This window comes from Balaenoptera acutorostrata, chromosome 5, assembly GCF_949987535.1.
Source record: "Balaenoptera acutorostrata chromosome 5, mBalAcu1.1, whole genome shotgun sequence".
In the NCBI taxonomy this organism is placed as follows: domain Eukaryota; kingdom Metazoa; phylum Chordata; class Mammalia; order Artiodactyla; family Balaenopteridae; genus Balaenoptera; species Balaenoptera acutorostrata.
The window spans coordinates 23,333,033-23,343,315 of record NC_080068.1 but is presented as its reverse complement, the minus strand read 5'-3'; the positions used below and the strand labels follow the sequence as shown (position 1 = coordinate 23,343,315).

Below are 10,283 nucleotides of genomic sequence, written 5' to 3'. Positions count from 1 at the left end.
TGAAATCAAAAGTCTATTGAAGGTATTTGTTGGTGTAGGGGAGCAAAATTCACCACCCCAAAAATATCTCTTTGGCATGTGGATTATTTTGAGCTGAAAACAATCAAGGCCCAAAAAGACTCAGGGAGAACCTTTGATCTTCCCCCTAACTGCCTAAAGGACGGAGATAGAGGACCAGTTCCAGGAAGGGAGCTTTTGCCATAGGTAACTATAGTATGAACTAGGTGTGCAGACAGGGAGGAACCTGGCAAGGTCTGTTTGTTAAAATTCCTCTCCATGTCTTGTTATCTCTGCACGGCCCAGCAAACATTTGTTCACCAAACATTTGCTTTTCCATCTCCATGTCAATTGCCTTCCTCCCCCTTTGAGATCCCAAACCACTACTCCCAACATCCTCTTTTGTCTTTAACTGAGGATGGTCTTTAAGGTGAGGGTTTCGGCCATTTTGGCGAGTTACTCACTTCTGGGTCTCTCCCTTGTATGCATGTTATTAAGCTTTTGTTTGATTTTCTCCTGTTCATCCATCTCATGTCAATTTAATTCTCAGACCAGCCAAAAGAACCTAGAAGGGTAGAGGAAAATTTCTTCCTCCCTGACATATACCTCTTATAGGAAGTCCGCCGTGCCTCCCTCTGCTGTCTCTGGGTAATGTATCTATTTCTGTATGGACGTGAATGTGTTTCTGTGTGGCTCTCCATGCATCTGCGTTTAGGTATACCAGCAAAGTCTTGTGCTTTACTTCACAAGCCCAGTGAGGCCATTCACCTCACTGTTTTAGCACATCGCCCAGCAAGGATGCATACTTATACATATCTGGGTGTTGAGAGTATATACACATATTTGCTATCACAAGTCCTCTGGGGACACTTGGAGGACTGCTGGCTCCCCTGAAGTGAGAATCTGTTTAAACCAGATGACAGGCGAGTCAAGGGAGAATCTAGAAGACTAGGCCCTGCTCGGACCCCAGAGAATCTGTTATTTGCTGAGCTGGGAGAAAAGAAAGGAATGAGTTAATGTGAGTGCTGGCAAGTCTCAGAAGAGTATTTTGCTCACAAAAACTGAAAATAGCATGTCGAAGTAGGACATTTGAGCCTTATGGAAAAGAATTAAAGAGTATTTTGTAGCAAAATGCTGTTAGGAAGGTAGGGAATCTCTACAGACCCATGTGGGTCTGTAGCACTGTGGATCCAAAGCATCATTTTTAGCTCAGGAAACATAATAAAGTGAATTTCCTAAAAATGAAGATTTCCCCCATCTGCCTTTGTAAAACGGGTGTTCCTAGTCACCGTCTACCGTGTCACCAGTAGGACAACAAATTATTTTCTTTAAGCAGCAGTGCTGTGGAACTCTCACAGACACTAGAGCTCCCAATACTTTTCCTATGAGATCTGGGAAATCGTGTCAACAGAGCAGCAAGGAAAGAATGAGAAGCTGCGGTTACCTTGAATGTTCTGGCCTTAGGACCTCAGAGGTCAAGGTATTGGGCTTCCTGAAACACCACCGCCAGCCCTGCCCTTCCTTCCCTCCTCCCTCTGAGACTGGGCTTTGCATTCTCAAGAGTGCTGAATGCGTCTTGAATTGAACCTTTCCTTAAAAAAAAAAAAAACCCTAAAAACATTTTCATTACCGTGTGATAATTGCCTCTTATGACATAGTCACGTTACATCAGAGCTGCTGGTTGTCCACGTGGTGCTTTTAGACAAATTGGAAAAGGCATCCCTTACCCTTTATCTTCATCTATTAAAAAAGGTGTCTTAACATACTGTTGTTTTTTTTAATAAGACCCTTTTGTGCCAGCTGCAGGAAAATAATCTGTGATGTCTAAGATGTGAATGGAGCCCTTTCAGAGTTAAAAGCACAGGCCCGAAAACCAAACAATTTGATTCAAACTCTAGCTCTGCCTCTTCCAGCAAATTGCTGAACTTTTCTGAGCACTAGGTTTCCCCTGTTTGTAAAATGGGGATAATATACCCGACAGCCAAGCTCGTTATGGGGATTAAATGAAATGCTGTGTGTAAAGCACTTAGTGTATGATGCTCACCAAACAGTATCGGTTGGGACTTCCCTGGTGGTGCAGTGGTTAAGAATCCGCCTGCCAATGCAGGGGACACGGGTTCGGGCCCTGGTCTGGGAAGATCCCACATGTCGCGGAGCAACTAAGCCTGTGTGCCACAAATACTGACCCTGCGCTCTAGAGCCCGTGAGCCACAACTACTGAGCCCGTGTGCCACAACTACTGAAGCCCACGTGCCTAGAGCCCGTGCTCCGCAACAAGAGAAGCCACCGCAATGAGAAGCCCGCGCGCCGCAAGGAAGAGTAGCCCCAGCTCGCTGCAGCTAGAGAAAGCCCACGCAGCAGCAAAGACCCAACACAGCCAAAAATAAATAAATAAATAAATAAATGTATTAAAAAGAAAAAACAGTATGGGTTGTACGAAAAGGACAGGAACACACATATTAACAGCACACATGGTGTTAATTAAAAATAGGATTTATCAGGGGGAAACTTAAAAACATAGAAGTAACGAGTGTTCGTGAGTCTCTGAGGTCCCATCATGCCCCAGAGAGGTGTGTGGGGCTCAGCATAGGAGGCAGACACATCATGGAAAGGTCCCAGGAGAGGTGCTCCATGCCTTTAGTGCTCTACACGCATTTAGAGAAATAAGCACGGGAACATCTAGGTAATTCTGTAGTAATGGAGCTTCCTGAGCCGTGAAACAGACAGTCGTGTTAGAACAGGGAAGCTCCCAGGCTCAGCCTCCAGCATCAGGCTCTTCCTCCCTTTTTTTAAAAAAAATTTATTTATTTTATTTATTTATTTTTGTCTGTGTTGGGTCTTCATTGCTGTGCGCGGACTTTCTCTAGTTGCAGCGAGCAGGGGTTACTCTTCCTTGCAGTGTGCGGGCTTCTCACTGCGGTGGCTTCTCTTGTTGCAGAGCACGGGCTCTAGGCACGTGGGCTTCAGTAGTTGTGGCACACGGGCTCAGTAGTTGTGGCTCGTGGGCTCAGTAGTTGCGGCTCGCGGGCTCTAGAGCACAGGCACAGTAGTTGTGGCACACAGGCTTAGCTGCTCCATGGCATGTGGGATCTTCCCGGACCAGGGCTCAAACACATATCCCCTGCATTGGCAGGCAGATTCTTAACCACCGCACAACCAGGGAAGTCCCAGGCTCTTTCTTCCTTAGTTAACTCTGACCAACTGAGCTGGCTTCTTGCTACAAAAATGGGAGGAAATGAGCTGCCAGGGCCATGCGATTTTCTTTCCTCTGAAAGCATCACACAAGAAAACATGTGAGGCATCAAACATTTGCTGCCCGTGGCAAGGGTTGAACGCAGCTTTTCCAGTTTCTAAGGCCAGAGAGCTTTCCACTTGGCCGTGTTGCTTCCACTAACAAGTCAGCCTAGAAATCATTCAGAGTGTAATTGAAACTTATTCCAAATCTCTTAGAGTCATAAATTGAAAAGGACATGAGAGATAATATAATTCAATCCGACATTTGTGGACAAAAGTGAGACTCAAAATGGGCATTTATTGGGTTACCAATATGAAGTGGCAGAGTCAGGCTTGAACCTTCATCTTCCAAATCCCATTTCCTCTTAAACTGCAATAAAGTGCAATGCAAACTTGTTTAGCACACAAGTCACATAGATCCTATTAAAAAGGGCTTTGTGGCTTTAATCTACAAAGTTTGAGGAAAAGACAACAGCTTCCAGAGTAAACTGAGAGAGTAGCAGAGCCAAAGATTATTGATTCATTTTGTTCAAACCCTTGGAACCTCCTGAATAAGAAAGAAAAGCTAGGGCTTCCCTGGTGGCGCAGTGGTTAAGAATCTGCCTGCCAATGCAGGGGACACGGGTTCGAGCCCTGGTCTGGGAGGATCCCACATGCCGCGGAGCAACTGGGCCCGTGAGCCACAACTACTGAGCCTGCGCGTCTGGAGCCTGTGCTCTGCAACAAGAGAGGCCGCGATAGTGAGAGGCCCGTGCACCGCGATGAAGAGTGGCCCCCGCTCACCGCAACTAGAGAAAGCCCTCGCGCAGAAACAAAGACCCAACACAGCCAAAAATAAATAAATAAATAAATTTATAAAAAAAAAAAAAAAAAGAATGAATATGAAGGAAGTGACTATTCAAGAAGACTAAAAAAAAGAATAATTTTTAAAATCTAAGGAAAATAGAATTTAAAATGAAAGCAGAATATGATGTTGTTGAAAACAAAGTCAGTGGAATTGATTGTTGGGAGACAGTGCTCCCATGGGTGGCTTGCATTTCTCCACATCTCAGGAGCAGACACACTGACTACTTTTGTTCTAGACTATCTTTTCAAGGAGGTTTGTGTAGCAAACAGCTTGGGAAGCTAGAGAGAGTGCCCCTACCTGGAGCCAAGGGCAGGCATTCTTACTTTCCTTATGAAAGAGCTGAGTTTGCTAAGCTTAGAATTCAGATTCCTCTCCTCCAACCTACTACGTGAGAATGCAACACGCGGCCTCCACGGCAAGGACCTGCGGGAAGTGGCAAAAATGCTGATACTCTAGCTGTCTTGGACCTGGGAGGCTTGCATGCTCTACCAACAGACTAACTAACCTGTTAGCTTGCAAATAGGATAAAATCTCAGACCCTTTGCAGGTCTTCATATTGATAAAGAAATCCAGAGCTGGTTCATCACAGAAAAGAGAAAACAGCTACAATAATAAATAATCCACTAAGTTAGACTAATCAAGGAAAAAGGGGAAAAATACAAATAAAGTTAGGAATTAGAAACTGGATTAACACACATATATAGGAAACTATAATTCTTTTTTTTTAAACTTTATTTATTGAGATGTATTTGACATATAACATCATATTAGTTTCAGGTGTAAAATAATGATAATAATGACTTGATATTTGTGTATAAGAAATTAAAATTCTTGTAAAAGAATCATTTGTACAAATATGTATTCCTATTTTCAAAGTCTGAGTGAAATAGATCATTTTTGAGGAACATATAAAATACCAAAATTCATTCAAAAAGAAGCAGGAAACTTAAACAGGCCCATCTCATACCAAAAATTGAGAGGCCAATGCCAAAGTCTTGGTCTACTTAGCAGATCAGCCATGTTCTCCCAGGACTTGTCTGCTTGCTTTTTCCTGGCCATCGATCAAAGGTGGATACCTCAGCCGGCAAGGGCGGTGTTTGTCTCTGGCTGGAGTTGAAAGTGGATGTGAAATCTGCCAGTCTTGACTCCAAACATTACGATGTGATAAAATGACCTAACAAGTCACACTTTTTTCACTGGAGAAAGAAGGGGGGGGGGGGGGAGGGAATAATTTTTATTAAATAATACACACACATATTTCTTATGAATGCTATCCTTTAAATCTTATGCCATTTTCTTTATTTATAAAATAATACCTTTGCCCTGGAAATGCCGGCTCAGAAGTGACTGATTTTGATTGGACAAGGACAGTGAGATCACCAGAAAGAGCCTTTTGGTGCATGTCAGTGCCTTTCTTGGGTTCAATCTGCCACCATATACGATGGCCCTTGCCCGGACACTCCACCCATTACAATAAAGCAGTGGTTCTCCAACCTGCAGCGTCAGTATTACCCAAAAACTTGTTAGAAATGCACTTTCTCAAGCCCCATCCCAGATCTACTAATTCACAAACTCTGGGGGTGGTACCCAGGAGTCTGTGTTTCAACAAGCCCCTCCCCTCTGGGTGATTCTGATGCAGACAAGTTTGAGAAGTGCTGTAATAGACCTCATTCATGTCATCAAATTCAGCATCTATCAGAGCCCACTTCCTGTTGGTTGCATCAAAACGACTCAGAAGGAAAAAATTTTGCAGCCCCCCTCTCGCTATAAATAGTGAACACTTGCTTACCAGCAGCTGGAGTTCCGGCCCATCCTTGTTGGAGCTCTCCATCTCCATCAGACAGCTGCTGCAGAATACCAATAGCTGAAAGAACAAGGATATTCAGCTGTGCTGGGGGGAAATTAGACCATCTTCTAGGTCTTGCCCAATAAAGTCACAAAGCAGATTTGCCGTAGAAGTTTAGGAAAGGAAAGGTTGCCCCACTTTTTTTTTTAATGAGCAAAGTTAAGATGGAACTAATACACAGCTACAGACCCTAATCCTAACTACATGTGAGATTTAAAGAGACAGCAAGATCTAATGCTGAGGCAAAAAAACTGAAAGGACCAGAAACCTGAATCCTTTCCCTGTCTCGGTTACTAATTCACCACATGACCTTGGGAACATTACTCAGGCTTTGAATTCTTTACTATTCCTGTCTGTGAAATATGAGAGATAATAACCCCTCCTCCCCCCATCACAGACTGATGGGGAGATTCATTTCAACCTCCAGAAAAGAAGTTTTTAAGAGAAAAGAGCCACAGGCAGAGATGGGCCCTAAGGTACCTCAGGCCACTCTCACCCACCTCCTCCCAAACTCAGGGCGAAATTGGGAAAAAGCTAGGTTTTTAAAGACTCCCTAGCCCATGCACATGAATAACCTGAGCTTCTAACCCAGCACTGACACCCGCAAGAAGGCAGACTGGGCCACTTCAGCCCTTGGTTTGTCCCTCTGATTGGGAGAGTGGGGAGAGGTGTAGGGTGTCTTTTTTTTTTTTTTTTGGTTTTCAAAGCACCTTTATGGGAAATGATCTGATTTGATTCTAACTACAGCCTCATGTGGCAGTCAGGACAGGTAGTAGTATTTGCATTTGGTTGATGAAGACACATACTTGCTCAGAAGTAACTTCAAGATTACATGGATAGTGGATTGCAGAGTTGATATCAGAACCCAGGGCTCCCGACTCGAAGCTTCTCTGTTGGTAATAAGGTCCCAACTATCACTCCTACGTAGTCATTTTTTTCCATTCCTACCTCTCAGCTTTTTTAACTGGCTCCTGTACACTCTACCTAATTTTCCCTGTCATGCTTTTTTCTTCAGCAATTTCTATCTTAGGGCACTTTTCCTTAGTCTACTCCAGACCTTCCTACACCTTATCCCTCTTCTTCTAGGCCCTCATCCTGTCAAGTCATACTTGCTCATTTCGGAGAATCTCAACATACTAGGGTCTAACCAGTGGTTCTCAACAGGGGGCTTTTTCTTTTTTTTTTTTTAATATTTATTTATTTATTTGGCTGCACCAGGTCTTAGTTGCGGCTCGCAGGATCTTAAATTGTGGCATGCAGGATCTAGTCCCCTGACCAGGGATCGAACGTGGGCCCCGTGCATTGGGAGCAAGGAGTCTTAGCCACTGGACCACAGGGGAAGTCCCTCAACAGGGGGCTTTTGTCTCTCAGAGACATTTGGAGATATGTCTGGAGATATTTTTGATTGTCACTATGGGGGGACGCTACTGATATCTAGTAAGAAGCCAGGGATGTTGCATCTTACAAGGCATAGGACAGCCTCACAACAAAGAATCATCCAGCCCAAAATGTCATTAGTGCTGAGGGTGAAACCCTGCTCTAATCCAATGCCTGGGGAAGCCTTGTCTGACTCCTGACTTGCTCTTTGTAGGTGGAACAGCTGCGCCAGGCCATAAAGGAACTATACTATTTTGAATTTGTGGTGGACAACTTGCCAATCTGTGGCTTTGTGGGCTACATGGAGGAGAGTGGCTTCCTGCCTCACAGCCACAAGGCAGGACTCTGGACCCATTTAGACTTCCACCTAGAATTCCACAGAGACTGGATTATAATGTGCCAGAGTCTCAGTGCGGGATGTCAAGCCCCACAGTTTAGATGGGTTATGACCTGATGAGTTCCTAGGCCTCACCCACACCTGCAGCGTGCACTGGTCTGAGACGTCAGGTGAGCGTTGGAGTGACAGGTGCATGGTGATGATGGCGGTTTCTTTCCCCAAATACTGGAAATCCATTGGTAGTCCATCATCAATTCCATGGTGCTTGTGCTTTTACTGGTGGGTTTTGTGGCTGTCATTCTCACGCGTGTGCTTCGAAAGGACCTGGCTCGGTACAACTTGGATGAAGAGCCAACCTCTGGATGTTCTGGTGATGACTCTGACCAAGGTGACAATGGCTAGAAAATTATCCATACAGATGTCTCCCACTTCCCTGCATATCGTGGTCTGCTCTGTGCTGTGCTTGGTGTGGGTGCCCAGTTCCCGGCCCTTGGCACTGGTGAGGTGATAAAAAATTAATCAGGGATTTCTCTCAAGGGGTAGAACTAAGTAGGTGGTTTGTTCAGAAAAAGATCTGCAGATCTTCTCTTCTGTTCAAGGTGAGGGGCAGACCTAAGGGGTGGATGGCTCTAGCAAGGATGTGTATATTCTATTGTTATTCTACTGTGGGTTTTCTAGACAACAGAACTGGGGGATATTGTTTGGATGGAAGCCCTGGGTCTGGGAGAAAGCGGGCTGGCTGATTCCTCTGAAATTGCCAGAAGAGGGTTGGGTGAAACCTAACACAGGCTTTCCACTACCACCCTGCAGGCTTTATGGTCATGGCACTGCTGGGCATGTTAAGCGTGCACCATCCTGGGGCCATTAACTCAGCGGCCATCCTGTATGCCCTGACTTGCTGCATCTCTAGCTACATGTCCAGCCGCTTCTACTGGCAGATCAGAGGCCAGTGTTGGGTGTGGAACATCATTCTCACCGCCAGTCTCTTCTCCGGTGAGGACAGCCCTTTCCCTGGTGGGCCAGTTTAGGAACTTAGAACACATCATGGAACCTGCTTTCTCATCCTGGATCTGCCAGTTCGAGGCTGTGCTGACCTGCAGATGACTGAGCACCGGTTGCGAGGGTGCCTTTTTCTTAATTGAAGTATAGTTGATTCACAATGTTGTGTTAGTTTCAGGTGTACAGCAAAGGGAATCAGATATATATATATATAATATTCTTTATAATATGTATATTTTTATAATATATGTATATTTATATATTTATAATTTATGTATATATTCTTTTTCAGATTCTTTTCCACTACAGTTTATTACAAGGTATTGAATATAGTCCACTGTGCTATACAGAAGGTCCTTGTTGTTTATTGATTTTATGCATATAGTAGTTTGTATCTCCTAATCCCAAACTCCTAATTTATCCCTCCCCATCCTTTCCCTTTTGGTAACCATAAGTTTGTTTTCTATGTCTGTGAGTCTATTTCTGTTTTGTAAGTTCATTTGTATCATTATTTTAGATCCCACATATAAGTGATATCAGATGATGTTTGTGGAGGGTGCTTTTTCAGGATTCTCTCTTATCCCATGGCTCCCCTGATCAAATGTTTTGAGCCCAAAATAGGGTTAACTGCCTCGCAAATGAAAGGTACCTATAGAGAAACTAGGTGGGTTTTTCTAAATCAGAGGGTAAAGATTACATCCCATGTCACCGCCTGGACAATCTCTCCCCCAGCACAAGCCCTTCTAAGAGGTCTGTGCTCCACCCCACCTCCTTCCATCGGGAGCTTCCTCAGAACCTGTCTTTTCTGCACCCTTTCTTTATGCATTCTTTTTTTTTAAATAAATTTTTATTTATTTATTTATTTATTTATTGTCTGTGTTGGGTCTTCGTTGCTGCGCGCGGACTTTCTCTAGTTGCGGCGAGCGGGGGCTACTCATCGTTGTGGTGCGCGGGCTTCTCATTGCGGTGGCTTCTCTTGTTGCGGAGCACGGGCTCTAGGCGCGTGGGCTTCAGTAGCTGTGGCACGCAGGCTCAGCAGTTGTGGCTCGTGGGCTCTAGAGCGCAGGCTCAGTAGTTGTGGCGCACGGGCTTAGTTGCTGCGCGGCCTGTGGGATCTTCCTGGACCAGGGCTCGAACCCGTGTCCACTGCATTGGCAGGGGGATTCTTAACCACTGCACCACCAGGAAAGTCCCCCTTTATACATTCTGACTGCTCGATACATGTGTGTTAAACGAAAGGTAAAAGAAGAGTGAATGGCTTAATTCTTCCCCTTTGAGAGAACGCTCGACACACATTTTATCCTACTTTCGCCTGCTTGTTACAGCCAACCACGTGCCCTGCATTATCCCCACCGAGGACTGCCTGGGGCCATTGCTTCTTGAGGTGTAGGATTTTATCACAATAAGGAGCCTTAGTTGTTGTTCAGACGACCTTCTTTTACATATTAAACTGAGGCTCAGAGAGAAGATATGACCTGGATAGCTGTTTTGTCTAGAAACTTTGTTGTTAAGGTATTAAGTGATTGAGTGATAATCACTATATCAAAGGGCTTAGAAACCTTCAGAAGCCAAGGATAGATCTGGGATAAAAATGACGTCTGGGCATTGTCTTTGAGGCATGAAGAGCGGACTCACACAGAATTCAG

At 44.6% G+C, this 10,283-nt stretch overlaps 1 long non-coding RNA gene and 1 pseudogene across 1 annotated transcript; one reads left to right on the top strand and one right to left on the bottom strand.

Moving 5' to 3' along the window:
• Nucleotides 1-4,792: 4,792 nt before the first annotated feature.
• LOC103002072 (uncharacterized) lies at nt 4,793-6,207 on the bottom strand. The gene is made up of 2 exons (XR_450211.2): nt 5,868-6,207; nt 4,793-5,274 (listed from the first exon to the last, which is right to left on the bottom strand). It is a non-coding gene; the product is annotated as an uncharacterized LOC103002072 (long non-coding RNA).
• A 181-nt stretch (nt 6,208-6,388) lies between these two features.
• Nucleotides 6,389-8,754, top strand: LOC103006454 (transmembrane 9 superfamily member 1-like; annotated as a pseudogene).
• Nucleotides 8,755-10,283: the final 1,529 nt, after the last annotated feature.